Genomic DNA, 18,096 nt, shown 5'->3' with positions numbered 1-18,096 from the left:
AAACACAAAAGTGAATTGTGGCGCTAGTGCATCTGTTCTTCCTGTTTATATATATATATGTATATATATATATATAATCTTTTAACTATAATATGTTCTGTTTTCTTTAACATAACAAGTGGGTTGGCACAACTTTTGTTTTGAAACCTGACGAAGGAACGTACAGGAATAGTAATAAGGAAATAAAAATGTTACAGTCATAAACCGGTTAGTATGCCTCCACTGTACTAATATACATAAGGACATAGGCGTATGCAGCTTGGAGGGTGGAGATAAAAAGTTCAGATTAGAATCTGCCTCCTCTGTCAACGAAGAGTAATGAGACAGCTTTATTTTTTTATACTGTTGTTTAAAAGTTAAGGAAACAGTCATTTTCCATTCTTGGAAAGAAGCACATCTGCAAATAATCAGGAAGTAGAGAGAGTGGATCCTGGTTTTCCCTACCATGTTCGGTTACAGCTTCTGATCCTGAACAAAGTTCCTGTGCTGAAGGTTGGTGTTGCAGCTTACACGAGATGCAGCTGAAATGTAAGTCACTGTATAAGACTCTTGCATTGTATTGAGAACGCTGTTGCCTGTTTCATACTATCCAGTGTCTGGTGACTAAAATAATTGTTTGTAAACATGCATCATAGAAAGGGTTAAAATAGTTGCCTAGTTTTTAGTTTTTGTTTTGGGACTGTTTATGAAACTTCAGTGCAGACTTTCTTTCAGCCGAAGATACTTTTATTTTTTAACCCCAGTGAGCATAATAGGCCATTTAGTTAAGAAAATGTACTGTACTAAACTGCAATGTTTGTTAAAGAACTATGCACTTTAACTGACACCTGACTGCAGCAACAAAGTCTGATTTAATTCTGGTTAATAACTGTCTATAGTCCTTGACGTAGTAGGAATGACTTGTGATGAAAAGTTATACCTGGCTGAAGCAAGCATAATTTGCAATAGCAATATTGGAGATAATGTTACACAGGATCATACTTTACCGCATTTTTTCACATTGCAGCAATAATTTTTTTTTTAATCCTGGGACTGATGGCAAAGTAAGACCTACTGTATACCAGTTCTTGTAGTTCTGCACCCGCCCAGAAAGCAGACTGCACACATAAGGACCAATGGAAATATGCGTGCAGGTACTGTGTACAGAAGAGGGCAGTTCTGCGTAATTAGGAACATAATTTAGTCAGGCACAGAGATGCATATAATACACCTGTCCAAGACATACAGTACATTATACTTTGCAGGTATCCGAGGGCAGATGCAGAAATCTATTGAAGATAATGATGGTTGTCAGCACTACCAAACTGCTTCTGTTTGGCGGATTTAAAATTTTCACATGTGCAGAATGAATTTCCTCTGACCCCCCTTACCCCGGGCAGTGACGCATCGGTCCATGACCACCAACATCACTGCCGGAATTATGACATATGGTGGGTACACACCTGAAAGATATATCTGCAGATCGAGTGATCTGCAGATACATCTTTAGATGATGGTTGTTCATACACACTGAAAGGCCATCATCTCTCCGGCAGCCGCGGGTTCCGCTGGCAGGGAGGCAGGTCGGGCGTGGGACCGCCCCCCTCCCCACACCTGCCATTGTGTGTGTACGGGCAGTCTGCAGACCGCCCGTACACACTTGCCAATGCAGCACACCCTTGCCCCATGCAGCACAGCCAATGCGATATGTCTGTGAACTACGCGATTCACAGACATATCGCCTGTACACACTGGCCGATGGCCAGCAGTTATATTGGTTGATCAACTGATCGGCCAATATATCGGCCAGTGTGTACCCAGCATAATAATGCTGTACGAATGTGCTGGGAACAAAAGTGGGAGGAGGGGAACTTTGTCCCCCCCAGCACTATTTGACTGAGCTATGTGGTTGGGGGATGGGTGGTGATGATGCTGGGGGGTAAATATAATTTTTTACATTTACACGGGTTACAGAGGTTGTGTGCAAAAAACAGGAAAGTTTTACACACCGGGGTGTGGGGGGATTATAAAACAGGGTCTCATTTACTGCAAAGGTGGTGGGGAGTGATGTTAAAAGGATCTATTGTCACTGGGGGTTGGAGGTAAATTTACAATCGGGACCTATTGAAATATTTTATTTTTTCAATAAAATATTTAAATTCATATTTAAAATGTTTTTGCATTATATTTGTTAAAAAAAATGTCTGTTAAGTGTTAAATGTTTATGCTTCTAATTATTTGTACCAATGTGTCTGACTGAGGGTGCGTCTGAGTTTCTGTGCAATGTCAGTTTATCTCTGAACAATGTATTTTGCCTTCATGGTTCATACCCATAAATTTCAGTTTTGGATATCAAATATTGGTATGATGTTTTGGGGTGCTGACTGGTATGATGGAGCCCAAACTTGTATACTTGGCATGGGCAGAGGTAAGGTTGTTTTGACCAAAGGCTTATGTAATATTCTTAGGAGCATACACTGGGTTACTAGTGGAGGCAAATATAATGATTAATAGACTGATATAATGATGATACAGTTGGTTTAATGTGTTGGACACAACATGCCAAATGTAATAGGGTGAGAGCTCACAATTTTTAAACTCGGCCAATGTAATAGAGTCCGAGAACGTGCAATCTCACATGTTTTTCAGACTCAAAAAACTCTCAATTTTAAACTCTCATCCAGATGTTTTCCCATTTTGAAAGTACAACTCCACCAATGTAACAGTGTGAGAGGTTACTGCTAAACTCTCACATTTTCCAAACTCTCATCCAATTACATTTGGTCCAAGATGTTGGAAACAGTCACACAGATGGTAATAATGGAGAAAAAGATGCTACAGTATAATGGGTACAACAGTATTTCTACTCTATTGGATAAATAAGTTTGGTATAATGTAGTTCGCAGAGGCTTACTGTCATGTTGGGCACAGGCTGTATAATGTCCTTAGCAGAGGCTGATATAATCAGATGTTGGCCACCAGGTGGTATAATGTGGTCAGGGCCACTTCTAGACCAAGTGGAGGCCAGGGAAAAAATTTCCTTTAATGCCCCTCTCCCTATATTTTCACACACACACGCTGCATCCATAGCCTCACACACGCTGGCCCCATAGTCTATCATACACACACTGACCTGATAGCCACACCCACACACACTAACCCCATGACCTCACACAAACTCACTGCCCCCACAGGCACTAACACACACACACACGCTGCATCCATAGTCTCTCACACACACACACTGACCTAATAGCCACACACACTAACTCCATGACCTCACACACACTCACTGTCCCCACAGCCTCACACACACTCCCTGTCCCCACAGCCTCACACACACTCACTGCTCCCACAGGCACTCACACACACACTGCCCCCATAGTTTCACAAACACACACTGACCCCATAGCCTCACTGCCCCCACAGCCTCATACACACTCACTGCACCCACAGCCACACACACACACTGATTCCACAGCCTCACACACACACACACTCACACACTGCCCTCATGGCCTTACACACACAAATACAATGACCTCATAGACTCATACACACTCACTGCCTCCACAGCCTCACACACACTGACAACATGACCTTACACATGCTGCCCCCATAGCCTCACACACACACTGACCTCATAGCCTCACCCATGCACATTGACCCCATGGCCTCACCCACACTCACTGCCTCCATAGCCTCACGCATACTCACTGCCCCCACAGCCTCACACACACACTGTCCCCATGGCCTCACACACAAACTTCCATATAGCCTCACACTCACTGCCCCCATCAGGGCCGGATTAAGGTCTGTGGGGGCCCCTGGGCAACAAACATGTGGGGGCCCCTATTAAATGTGGACAAACTGGGGGTATGCGCAATGGGGACCTCATGCAGAGCCCAAAGTAGTGGTGACCTTTATGCTGTGTCCCCAGGAATGGTTCCCCTTAGGCAGTGCCCCCTATGAAATAACGCCATTAGTAGTGCCCACAGTAGTCATGCCCTCTGTAGTCATGTCCCCAGTAGTAATGCCCCCTGTTGTAGTGCCCCAGTAGTAATGCCCCCAGTAGTAGTGCCCCCAGTTCCTCCAATAGTAATGGTCCCTGTAGTAGTGCCCCAGTAGTAATGCCCCAATTAGTAATGTCCCCTGAGTAATGTACCCCAGTAGTAATGCCCCCCACTAGTCATACCCCCTGTGGTAGTGCCCCCAATTGTAATGCCCCAATAGTAATGCACCCTCTAGTAGTGCCCTCTGTATAAATGTCCACAGTGGTAGTGTCCATGTATAAATGCCCCCGAGTATTACCCCCAGTAGTAGTGCCCCCTGTATAAATGCCTGAGTAGTAATGCCCCTAGTATTAATGCCCCCTCTAGTAGTACCCGCTGTATAAATGCCCCCAGTAGTAATGTCCCCCGAGTATTGCCCCCAATACTAGTGCCCCCCATATAAATGCCCCAGTAGTAATGACCCCCTAGTATTGCCCCCAGTAGTAAAGCCGCTTGTAGAAAAGAAAAAGAAAACCTAATACTTACCTTGAACCCCCCAACCGCTGCCATCCAGTCTGCTGAGCTGCTCCTCTGCACTATGAGAGAGACGTCATCACACACTCACTGTCCCATAGTCCCATAGGAACCTTCTCCTGCAGCTGCTCCAACCTCTGAGTCAACGCGCTGTTCGGGAATCGCAATGCAGCGGAGGAAGAGGCGCACCATTGGTCAGGCTAGGAGCGGCAGAGAGGGTGGTCACTGACACACTGACAGCGACTTCACAGTCCCTTTTAGATTCCCAGATGCTCATTTCCAGAGTGTCCAGGGAAATCCCAGGCCTCGTCTAAGCCACAAGATGTGCCCAGTGCAGAGGGCAGGCCCCTGGTCTACTATCACACTGTGCTAGAATCTTAGAGCACCTTCTTCTCTAGCCAACTATGTTTATAATTAATACTTTCAATAACAGTAAAATAGCATTTAATTTAAAACTGCACCCAGTGGCCTTTATGTTATTGCCCCCATAGTGCTCCTATATCCCATTGCTCCCAGAGTCAGAAGTGCTTCTATATGCTAATGCTTCTGCAGTGCCCTATTATGTAATTGCCCTAACAGTGTTTCTAATTTTATGCAGAACACCCATCCCTGGCCCACCTTTAAAACGTTAAACAGTAAATGGAGGCATGCAGCACAGACAGAGAGTGGTCACCCAAAATATGCTACATACAGCTCCCAGCCTCCCACAGCCAGAGCATTGGAAGAGGATCCTGCTGGTGCTGCGAAAAAGAGGGGAGAGGAACCAGCAGGTGGTAGGGGTGCCAGTTCTCCAGCCCCTGTTTTGTTTTGTGATCAGAAGACCACCTTCATTGTCTTCCACCATGCAGTAGGGATGGCCATCAATGGGTCCATCGGTGGTTACCATTGATGGCACACAAACCATCTATTCTGAACCAACAATGACTCCAGATATTTGAAACGTTCCTGTAGAGTTGGCATAATCTGCTGTGTTCTTCTCTTTTATTTCTGAGCAGTGGTTCTTATCAAGATGGACATCCACCTACTGTACATATTTCCAGAGGACTGCGCTTCTTTGAACCTCTCAATTGTGTTTTGTGAACCAGCAATGGTTTGCACAACTCAATGGGCACCGCTGAAGGGGAAAATGGCGGGTCAGGGGCCAATCAGAAAACAGGGGCCAGGCTTAGCAACACCAGAGGGTGCCCCGTCCGGAAAAAAAAACCATCAGCTCCCTATTATACATCGATGGCTAAGAAACCGTTGATGATTTGGAATCATCGATGATCGATGGCCATCCCTACCACGCAGCCCAAAAAATGTACTACTCTGGGAACCAACTGCAAGGCTGGTCTCTCAGAGTTGATCAGCCTTGCAGTTTGCCCCCCTGTGGCATTGTGCCCCTGCGTGGCTGCACCTGACAAACAGGCCTTGAGCCAGCCCTACCAGTGCAGCATGGCTCGGGCCAGATGTTCAGGTGGCGGCTGCGGGGGCAGGGCTGTGCCCTTCCAGGCTCCAGAGCTCTGGGCAAGGGTCCTGTTAGTCCGTGCCTTCAGCAGCCCCTGAATGTGGTGATGGCTCATTAATCACTAAGGTTCCTCTCTGCATAATCTTACATTATTTGCAATATTTCTCCTCTTTTGTTGTCTTTTGACTTTGAGAATGTGGCGTGTGTGATCAGGGCCGTAGAGAGCCTGGCCGGGCCCGGGTAAAGGAGGGGATGTGGCCTAATCACGGGAGGAGTGGCCATGCCCACTTGAAAGAAAAAAACCTAACTTTGCAGCGCTGAGGAGGGGGGCGCTGTAAGTCCCCCAGCCTGGCACTAAGCGTCAATGTAATCGCTCTCCCCCACAGCCATAGGAGATTGCTCAAGCTGCTGCAGCAGCCGCGAGTAGTCTCACACTGCAGCCCAGCACAAGCTATATGCTGAGCTGCTGTGAGGGGGGGGGGGGTTTGATGCCAGACCCGGGTCCCGCCGGGCCCCTCTAGCAAGCCTGGGCCCAGGTAAACTGTACCCGCTTCCCCTCCCTCTCGGCGCCCATGTGTGTGATGCTCCCTTAATGTAGTCCGCTGACTATGATCCAGGGGCACAACTCTGGTTAACCTCACTTTGTCGCTGGGCTTAGACAGGTCAAGGCAGTAACTCTTAACCTGACCATAAACTGAATGATTATATCATTCAGATTCGGCTGATACATGACAGTTCTGAAAAATTACAGTGCAGTGTATATACATGAACAATTATTGCTGAATGCTTAAAAATAGGAGAAAAACAGTTGTAACTGTTTATTTGATTATGAAACATGTTTGATTGTCCTGACTTTCATTCTGCAGATTCCATGAAGTGAACTGTACATTGTGCCCATATATCATTATAGGAAAATTACTATTGGGTCTAAGCCTTCAGAAAATCTTGCAGTGTATGGTCAGAATCAGTGATGTGCGGTCAGGTGAGGCAGGTTATCAGAGTCTTTCCTTTTATACTTAGGTATACTCCAAAGTTTTTACTATAAAAATTATAAGAAACATTAAAGAAAATATTATAAATATCTTCTTTGTATTAATCTACTAATTTTTATAGTCAAAACTCTGTAGTAAAAAGTGTATGGCAGGTGAGGCACTGCCTCCCTTGTCTGTCGTTTCCGCACATACCTGATCGAAACACACCAAATTTCCGCGCACTATATACTGCTGCACACTTGTATAATGCCCACATGAACCCTCGGGTTCATATATGTATGTGTAAATCTGGCTCTGCTACTAGCCAATGCCTCCCCAGCCATTTACCTCACCGCACTTCACTGGTCAGAATTTGTTTCTCAATCCCCCTGTGTTGATTGGCTGATCCATGAGACACCTGCACAGATGCACTTAGTTACTGTGACAGAATTATCAGGTAACAGGTAAGTAGTGTCCATGCTTCTCCCTGCACTTTTCATACTGCAGCTATTTCAGCACCGTCCTCCTCCCCCCACAACCACCTGTCCAGTACTCAATGTCTTTCCAGATCCTGTTGTTCCAAAGCACCGTCCCTACTTTCTCTCCATAGAAACATATAAAAATAGAATTTGACGGCAGATAAGAAATCATTTGGCCCATCTTGTCTGCCCCTTTAGAGTTAGATTATTTGGGTTAGGGTTGTTATGGGTTTAGGGTTGTTACGGTATTAGTGTTAGGGGTTAGTGTTATAGAGTTAGGTATATGGTATTACGGTTAGGGTTGAGTTAGGTGATTGGGTTATAGGCTTGGTTAGGGTCAGCTGTTAAGGTTATTAGGGAGTTAGGGTTGTTTGGGTATTAATTTGAAATGGAATTCCATTGACTTACCTTATATTGGATGCACCAATTCCAGCCATCTTTTGGTCAATACCGGACGGATTACCATTCCATAGGGGGGGGAGAAATATATTTATTATACTTATATATTTTATTTTGATTCCTATTTGTTATGTTCTTGGATTTTAAAGCTATTTTTCTGTATATGAACTGATGAAAGTGTAGTTATGTGGTTTTAACAATGATCTCAGGTAGTCGCAATGATTGCAATCACATGACACTGACATCTAGGTTTATAAGTAGGTCAGTTCCTCTTTTCCCCCACACACCTTGAGGAAGGAACATCATTCCGAAACGCGTCGGTGGTGAGGGGAGAAACACTGTCATCCGTTTGGTCCTGAAGGGAGTTCTTCTACTGTATGGGTGTAGGAGGTGGTGTACACGGGTTCATTAACATCCATCCGCTCACGCTTGCTACAGTGCCTACCTTATAGGCCCTTTCCGGTACACAGTATAACCCTAAGGGGATTTGTTGTATATATTTCTTTCAAAGTGTATTTATTTGTATTTTTATTAAACCTGACTGTTATATGTGATGAGAGGTCATTTCTTTATGATCTTTCCCCGAGTTTCCACACTAAAGGACCTTATGTTTTGAAGTGGTCACTCACAAACGATGGTGGTTTGATATAAAGGAGGCTTTCAAAGATACCTTTATGGGCATATATCTCACCGGTGTCAGGTGAGCATCTATCCTTGTGGGAGGAATCTTTCCCTGGCTCTCCTTGGAATATTACTATTATCCATCATTTTTGGACTTTATTGTTGTTTATATGTTTCTATGTTTTATTTACTCCACCATATTTCTTTTAGATCAGTGCTGGGTGCCTTTACTCTTGTGTTTAAGTGTATTTAGTGGATAAGGGATTGGTGATCCTTTGGGTTTGGACCCCAGCAGCCGGTCTGTAAGCGCAAGTCACCACACACCTTTTTGTTTTGATAAGGTTGATAGGTGATTAGAGTTTAAGTGTTAGGTAATTAGGGTTGAGGAATAGTGAAATGATATTAGGGTTATGGTATTTAGGTTAGGGATTAGAGTTACGGTATTAGTGTAGGTGGACAGATACTATCAGCCAGGGCACTGAGATCCAACTGAGAAAAGTGTTTAGAAACTGGTAATATTATAAACTTTCCAGAGAAAGAGAGTATATCTGCACACTCTAATATATGGCGAGTTACGGTCACGTATAAGGCCCCATAGTAATTAACCAGTAATGATCAATTTATGGGGGTGCAGCCCTAATCCAACCAAGGTAGACTATATTAAACAAAAAGAGGCTAGGGATTGTTAGAGATGGGTGCACATGCACAAAATCAATACATCAAAGTTTGACTTTTATTAGCTATTATACTAAAAATACCATTCACTAGGAATGGTACAGTGAAAAATACAGCTGAAAAATAAATTAATTAAATTGATAAACATACATATAGATTAGTGTATAAAGATAGAAAAATGTGAACAAATAATGTATAAAAAAGCAGGGTTCACCATTTCAATTTCCCATTATTATGAAAGCAATGTACTATGTTGAACTGGAGCAAAATTATATGTAATATGCACAGTTAATATATCTAATGATAATAACCTACATATAAATGCTCATTGTTGGCCATAGAGCTACATTAGTAATGGAATTCACTAATATTGGTGGTAATAATATCACATCTACTTGAGTGGCTTGCGAATACTTTTATTACCAGTTATTTATATAGCGCACACATATTCCGCAGCGCTTTACAGAGAATATTCGACCATTCACATCCGTCCCTGCCCCAGTGGAGTTTACAATCTATATTCCCTACCACATGCACACACACATACACACTAGGGATAATTTTTCTTGCGAGCCAATTAACCTACCAGTATATTTTTGGAGTGTGGGAGAAAACCGGAGTACCCGGAGGAAACCCACGCAAGCACAGGGAGAATATACAAACTCCACACAGTTAGGGCCGTAGTGGGTATCGAACCAAAAACCTCAGTGCTGTGAGGCAGTAATGCTACCATTACACCATCTGTGCTGCCCAATACTTCAGCACTAATGTCCTCCTTAATATAAGGCATAACTGTTGGTTCAATCCTGTAAAGGTCAGACAATCACATAACGATACTTATTATCATTAGCTATCTCATATGTCACAATTTATTCACTTAATATAATACACATTGATTTGTGAGCATAGAGTAGCGTCACACTAATACTGCTGTATAATATCACTTTTATTCTGACTGATCATTTCATATGAAGCTCACAGATCACTTTAGCTGTGCTACCAATGAATAATGTTACTGCAATGTTAACATCATCCCTATTCAAGTAACATTATTAACACACCATATATTTATAGTGTTTTCACTTCTGAACTGGTACAAGCATTATAAAGTCACTGTTAGGCTGTGTTGCCAATGACTAGTGTTGTTTCAATGTTAACATCCTCCCCAATCAAGTACCATTATTACCACAGCTCAGATAATCACAGATTGCTAATAATTATCTATATGTTATTCTGGTAGATTTAATTATTATTGTTGTTACTAAGTATTTATGAGCACTCCTAAAAAGGAGTGCAATAATCACATAATAATTGATATCATGTGCCTCACTGCAGCTTTCAGCAAGGTTCAAAATAATAATAAACAATCTGTGTGATAAATCACAAATCTATAAGTCACACATTTTGTTGTCTCATGTGTCACAATTTATTCACTTATTGTAATACATATTGGTTTGTGAGCATAGAATAGCATCACACTAATACAGGCATATAATGTCAGTTTTATTCTTATTGATCAATTCAAATAAAGCTCACAAATCACTTCAAGCTGTGCTGCTAATGAATAATGTTACTGCAATGTTAACATCATCCCTAATCAAGTGTCATTATTACCACACCATATATTTATAGTGTTACCACTTCTGAACTAGTACAAGCATGATATATACATTTTCATGGGACTATGTGGTGGACCCACTTGAAATGCCAACGTGCGCGTTTTACTGTGTAAACAGCTTTATCAAGGCTGAACCAAATTGTCCCCTCAGGTGCATATTTAACAGATATAGGCGACCAATCAAAATGCTGCTCCAGATCAGATGCATGTGGCAGCCAATAGGATCCATAATTACAGCTAGCTGCATCAGAGATCACATGATCTCCCTTAATATAGCTCATTCATGCCATTTGTAAACAAGACCCGATCACATGATCAGATCTCATGTCCTCCTTAAGAAGGAGAAGAACATACAAATACTATGATAATAAGGTAAGTAGTGTCAGAATGATAAACAAAGCAAAATAATAAATGTAATATAAAATAATATAATAAATACTAAAGAAAAAAAAAATATATATATATTTATAATAATAAACTTAAAGACCATCGAATCCATCTCACAAATAAAAAGAGGTAATAAACCACAATTATATTAAATCTAAAAAAAATATATATATATTATATATATAAATTATTTATCAAGTGAGTAATCTAATTGTTAGGGATGATGTTAACATAGCAGTAACATTATTCATTGGTAGCACAGCTAAAGTGATCTGTGAGCTTCATATGAAACGATCAGTCAGAATAAAAGTCATATTATACAGCAGTATTAGTGTGACGCTATTCTATGCTCACAAATCAATGTGTATTATATTAAGTGAATAATTAAGTGAATAAATTGTGACATATGAGATAGCTAAAGGTAATAAGTATCATTATGTGATTGTCTGACCTTTAAAGGATTGAACCAGCAGTTATGCCTTATATTAAGGAGGACATTAGTGCTGAAAGATTCGCAAGCCACTCAAGTAGATGTAATATTATTACCACCAATATTAGTGAATTCCATTACTAATTTAACTCTATGACCAACAAGGAGCATTTATATGTAGGTTATTAGATATATTAAATGTACATATTACATATGATTTTGCTCCAGTTCAACATAGTACATTGCTTTCATAATAATGGGAAATTGAAATGGTGGACCCTGTTTTTTTATACATTATTTGTTCACATTTTTCTATCTTTATATACTAATCTATATGTATGTTTATCAATTTAATTAATTACTTTTTCATCTCTATATTTCACTTTACCATTCCTAGTGAATGGAATTTTTAGTATAATAGCTAATAAAAGTCAAACTTTGATGCATTGATTTTGTGCATGTGCACCCATCTCTAACAACTCCTAGCCTCTTTTTGTTTAATATTGTAAACTTGACATGCTGTGGAAAAATTGAGTTGTTTTGTTCCATTGTTTCACTGTTGTTCAAAAAATTATCCAAGCTGACTGACACTACTTGGTTCCTGTGGTGGTGATTTCATTATGACTCTAACACTCTGTAACACATCCTGTATAAACACATCTTACACATTATTAGCCAGTATGCACTAAAATTCAAGGATATGCGATTTCCAGCATTGCCGGTTTCAGGCAACATGTGGCACTCCAGCTATGGTACTGATACAAGTTTCAGAAGGCCAACCATTTTAGTGACTGGACCACTTAGTTTTGTCATTTTAAAACAGGTTAATGAGTCACAGGTTGGCTACCCTGATCTACAGTGGGTAAAATAAGTATTGAACACATCAACATTTTTCTCAGTAAATAGATTTGTAATGGGGCTATTGGAATAAAATTTTCAACAAATCTCAGCAACAACCCATGTGATCCACACATGCAAAGAAATCAAACATAGATGTCCAGAAATTAAGTTATGTGTAATAATGTGAAATGACACAGGGGAATATTATTGGAAAAAGGCATGGAAAACCAAGTCACCAGCTGAAATCTATCAGTAATTAGAAAGCAATCCTGCCCCTTGTCAGTGCAAATTAATATAAACTGGTTCAGTCCCAACTGATGGCCTATAAAAAGATGTCTCATTACCAAGGTGTCACACAAGAAACATCTCATGATGGGTAAAAGCAAAGAGCTCTCTCAAGACCTTTACAACCTTATTGTTGCAAAATATACTGATGGCACTGGTTACAGAAGGATTTCTAAACTTCTGAATGTTCCAGTGAGTACTGTTGGGACCATATTCCGGAAGTGGAAAGAACATAATTTCACCATAAACCGGCCACGACCAGGTGCTGCTCGCAAGATTTCTGACCGAGGAGTGAAAATTTTTATCAGAAGAGTTGTCCAAGGGCCAAGGAGCACTTGTGGAGAGCTTCAGAAAGACCTGGAATTAGCAGGTACAGTTGTTTCAAAGAAAACAATAATTAATGCACTCAACCGCCATGGGCTGTATGCATGCTCACCACACAAGACTCCATTGCTGAAAAAAAAGCATGTTGAAGCTCGTTTAAAGTTTGCTGCACAACATTTGCTGCCATCTATCAGGATGCTGGAGATGAAACAAGGGTGGACATTTCAGCAATGATCTCAAACACACAGCCAAGGACACTCTCAATTGGTTTCATAGAAAGAAAATAAAGCTGCAAGAATGGCCCAGTCAATCACCTGAGTTGAATGCAATTGAAAATCTATGGACAGATCTAAAGATCAGAGTTCATAGAAGAAGCCCATGGACCCTTCAAAATTTGAAAACTGTTTGTGTGGAAGAATGGGCCCAAATCACACCTGAGCAATGCATGTGACTAGTTTCTCCATACAGGAGGTGTCTCATTACCAACAAAAGCTTTTGTACGAAGTATTAAATACATTTCAGTAAGCGTGTTCAATACTTTTTCCCTGTGTCAATTCACATTATTACATATAACTTAATTTATGGACATCAATGGTTTGATTTCTTTGCATGTGTGGATTGCATCGGTTGTTGCTGACATTTGGTGAAAATTTCATTACAATAGTCCAGTGGTTCTCAAACTCGGTCCTCAGGACCCCACACAGGTCACGTTTTCCAGGTCACCCAGCAGGTGCACAGGTGTAATCATTACTCACTGACACATTTTAAAAGATCCACAGGTGGTTATAATAATTTCACTTTTGATTCTGTGAAGAGACCTGGAAATTATGCACTGTGTGGGGCCCTGAGGACCAAGTTTGAGAACCTGTGCAATAGTCCAGTTAGAAATATACGTATTTACTGAGAAAAATGTTGATGTGTTCAAAACTTATTTTACCCGCTGTATGTGAAGCACTATCCTAATTTCTCTAAGCATTCATCATGATAATCTACTATAAACTACTATTAGTCAACTGGTGGTGCTCTCAGTTAGGTGAATCTTAAGAAAAATGGTTTTCTGTATAATTGCCATTATTTCATATAATAAAACACTTCCGCTCACCAACCGATAAAATCATGCCCTATTCAAAATATAAGTCCCTCTTTGTGAATTCTTGTGTGAGCCTGCTTATGGAAGAAATAGTTTTTATATGTTGTTATAAGCCTAAGGGTAAAATATTCCTATTTAGCTAGTTTAAATAATATTCAATGTTACATAAGTATTAAAACATCCACATACAGTATATATAGTTTATTATAGGAACATTTCAGCGGTATCGATAAAAGATAAATTAGAACTCCTTAATACGTCTGTGTCTTTCAACTGCTGTATTTTCTGGCATGGTAGCCTCAACATATCCAATAGTTATTTTTAATCTTCATAATCTCTAATTTCTTTATTCTACAGCTCAGTTAGTTGGGACAGTGTGTTCTGATTATAGCCTGATCAGGATAGTTCCTAAAATAGAATGTCTCCCGAAATGTCCTTTTCTTGTTGTATATAAGAAACATAGCTAATCAAAGTAATACTATGTTGTCTATTTACTAAGCAGTGTTAGGAGACAGAGTGAAAAGTGTTAAGAAAGTGATAAGGTGCCAGCCAATCAGCTCCCACCTGTCATCTTTCAAACACAGCCTGTGAGATGGCAGTTGGGAGCTGATTGGCTGGCACCTTATCACTTTCTTATCAATTTTCACTCTGTCTCCTAACACTGCTTAGTAAATAGACCTCTTAATTTGAACCAATGAAAACAAAACAATGTGTCATTGATATACACTGTACATGCTTATGCTTATGATGAATATGAAGTAACGCTGCAAGGAATTAGTATAACATAATCCAACTACATTTGTACACATGCAGAATATTATACCATGTTTAGTGGAATAAATGACATATTTCTGCAAAATTCAAGAAGAGTGATATAGTATATATTGGGGACTCTTGAACTGTTCTTTAACAATAGGTTAATAAAGCAGTTGCAAAAAAGGTTAGCATACTGCACACATCTTTCAAAGACATCAGTGATAGAGGAGGGAAGTTACTGAAGAAAGAAGTCAGAATTTTTTTTGTAGAAATTGTCAGTTTTTACGGATCAGTTTTTTACTTAAATTGTGTAAATTGTCTAGTCCCTTAATCATCTCATTATGTGAAATGGTACATGAGAGTAGTTGGCATATAGAAAATGGTGGTGTCAATCTCATCGTCTCCTCTTGGTATAAACTAGGAGTAAAACCTCATATGGTGTAATACCATATTATTTCCCAGTGGCGTAACTAGGATATTTGGAGGCATGGGCAAATTGCAAAATGGAGCCCCCCACCCCCATCTATGTGCGGGGCACCGTAGGCGCACACGGTGAAAATGGGCGTGGCCACAAGGGGCGTGGCCACTGAAAATGGTACATGACACACACCCCTTTCTTGTCACTGGGAACATTTCTTTCCATGTGCACCTTAAAGCAGTGCCCCTTATACAGTCCCCCGTATGCAGTGGCCCTAGTAGCGGTCCCCCTTATGTAGGCCCCAAGTAGTGCCCCTTATACAGTACCCCCAGTATGCAATGCCCCCAGTAGTGGTCCCTCTTATGCATGCCCCCAGTAGTGCCCCTTATACAGTACCCCCAGTAGTGGTCCCCCTTTTGCAGCCCCCATTAGTTCCCCTTATACAGAGCCACCTATAGTGGTCCCCCTTATGCAGGCCCCCAGTAGTGATCCCCCATATGCAGTGCCCCTGTAGTGGTCCCCCTTTTGCAGTCCCCCATTAGTTCCCCTTATACAGTGCCCCCAGTAGTTATCCCCCATATGCAGCCCACCAGTAGTGATTCCCCCATATGTTGTGCCCCTTATACAGTGCCCCCTGTAGTGGTCCCCCTTATGCAGCCCCCCATTAGTTCCCCTTATACAGTGCCCCGCAGTAGTGATCATCCATATGCAGGCCCCAAGTCTTGATCCCCCATAACCAGTGCCCCTTATACAGTGCCCCCAGGAGTGATCCCCCTTATGCAGGCCCCCAGTAGTGCCCCTTATACAGTGCCCCCCCAGTAGTTGTCCCTCTTATGCAAGCCCCCAGTAGTTATCCCCCCTATGCAGTGCCCCCTATAGAGGTCCCTTCTGTGCAGTGCCCCCAGTAGTAAGCCCCTTATATAGTGCACCCAGTAGTAGTCCCCCTTATACAGTGCCCTTTATATAGTGCCCCCAGTAGTAGTCCCCCTCGATGCAGTATCCCCAGTAGTAGTCCCCCCCAGTAGTGGTCCCCCTTGATGCAGTTCCTCCAGTCGTAGTCCCCCCCAATGCAGTGCCCTCAGCAGTAGTCCCCCTGGTAGTAGTCCCCAGTAGTGGTCTCCCCCGAAGCAGTGCCCCCAGTAGTAGTCCCCTCCTTAGTACCTTAGTAGTAGTCCCCAGAAGTGCCCCCCCGATGCAGTGCCTCCAGTAGCCAGTAGTGGTGCCTCCCCCCCCCCAGCAGACACACACATAAAAAAAAATAAAAAAAACACTTACCTTAATCCCAGCTCCTGCTCCCGCCGCAGCCATTAGCTCCTCTGTCCTCCCGTCATGATGTCTCTCCCATTACTAACTGCAGGAGGCGGAAGATGGAGCTCATGAGTGAGCTCCAGCCTGGCTCCGGCAGTGGGTGCAGCAGTCACCCAATAGTCTGTCTGACTCTGACTATTAATCAGTGGTGGGCATTGGCCAATAGTCTGTCTGACTCTGACTATTAATCAGTGGTGGGCATCGGCTCTAAGCACGGACTAGGAGGTCCGTCGCCTGGAGCGCAACCCTGCATCCTGCCTGAGCCCGCCCCCTACTCTCCTGCTAGCGCTATTGGGTAATCACTCAGGGGAAGGGAAGGGGCATGGCCATGCAGCACAGGACGGTGCCTAGCACCGGTCCTGCTGCTAATTAAAACAAACACACAGCTTCTGGTCGGTGGCTGTGGGTTTGTACTGTGTGTAGTGCTGACCCAATGGCACTATACTGACCTCAGTGTCCTGGACTGCGTCTGGCGCCCCCCCCCCCGCACCGCTGGTCTGATGGCGCTCATGGCACACGCCCTGCTTGACCCCCCTTAGTTACGCCACTGCTATTTCTTAATGTATCCAATCCAACTTACCATTACATTGGATATTGTATTTTAAAAAAATCTTAGATAACTTCAGGTGTCATGGAGACCCTGTGGGCGTCACATGACTACCTGTACTTTGCATGCAATTATTAATGTATTATAGTGAATTCACTTACTTGCCATTACCGCTATTATCCGGTGCTAATGGTGCTGTATGGCAATGTTATTACTAGGCTGTGAGCCTAGACGCAGACTAAGGGGTCCCGACACAAAGCATTTCAGCAAGTCAGCCTCAAGGCTGAGACTATACAGCCTAGTAATAACATTTCCATTCAGCTCCATTAGTGCCAGATAAGAGTGGTAATGGCAGGTAACACATGATATATCCCACTTATTTTGGAATTTAACTCTGCAGAATGCAGTACTCATTATTCCCCATGGGGACTGCTGTCTGGTACAGGTTACCAAGCTCCAAAATCTTAGCAATACAGAACTTAGCCCCATTAGCCAATGCCATCTTCAGATGGGATTTGGCACCCTAGCCCTAAGTGGGGAGTATTCCTGGAGAGGTATTTTTAGATGACATTATGGACAATCTAGCCGTAGGTGGATAGCATTGCTGGAGAGGGATCTTCTGATTTATCCTTGGCTGCCTCAATGCTCCTTCCTACTACTATATTGCAAACTTTTGAATAAATGTAATTCACCCTTTTAGAGACCTAGTATTTCCAGTTGCTTGTTTTCTAAGTGAATTTTAAAAACCTAACTCTACGTGTTTCATCTGATAAGACTTCTTCAGGGGTTATCCTTTACTACAAAAATATATACTAATGGGTGTCAGAAATACAATTTTCTTAGTGTTACAAGAATATATATATATAAATAACTTTTAGATTTTTGCAGCTTGAAACTTGTACAACTTAAAAGTATACATGGGAAAGACACAGTAACATCACATTACATCACAACAAATCGGTGCGAGTAACATCTTATTAATAGATGAGTACAAAT

General features: G+C 42.0%; 1 long non-coding RNA gene across 2 annotated transcripts in view; it reads left to right on the top strand.

Moving 5' to 3' along the window:
- Positions 1 to 382: 382 nt before the first annotated feature.
- The window catches only part of LOC148507665 (uncharacterized), a 97,507-nt gene continuing 79,793 nt past the window's right edge, over positions 383 to 18,096 (top strand). For both annotated transcript variants that reach the window (XR_015869681.1, XR_015869682.1), the window contains exon 1: positions 383 to 528. This is a non-coding gene — a long non-coding RNA (uncharacterized LOC148507665). The remainder of the gene's footprint in view (positions 529 to 18,096) is intronic.

The sequence above is a fragment of the Taudactylus pleione genome, unplaced genomic scaffold, assembly GCF_031769625.1.
Source record: "Taudactylus pleione unplaced genomic scaffold, aTauple2 ptg000389l, whole genome shotgun sequence".
NCBI classification, from domain to species: Eukaryota; Metazoa; Chordata; class Amphibia; order Anura; family Myobatrachidae; genus Taudactylus; species Taudactylus pleione.
The sequence above is the reverse complement of the archived record's forward strand: the minus strand, read 5'-3'. Positions and strand labels throughout refer to the sequence as shown.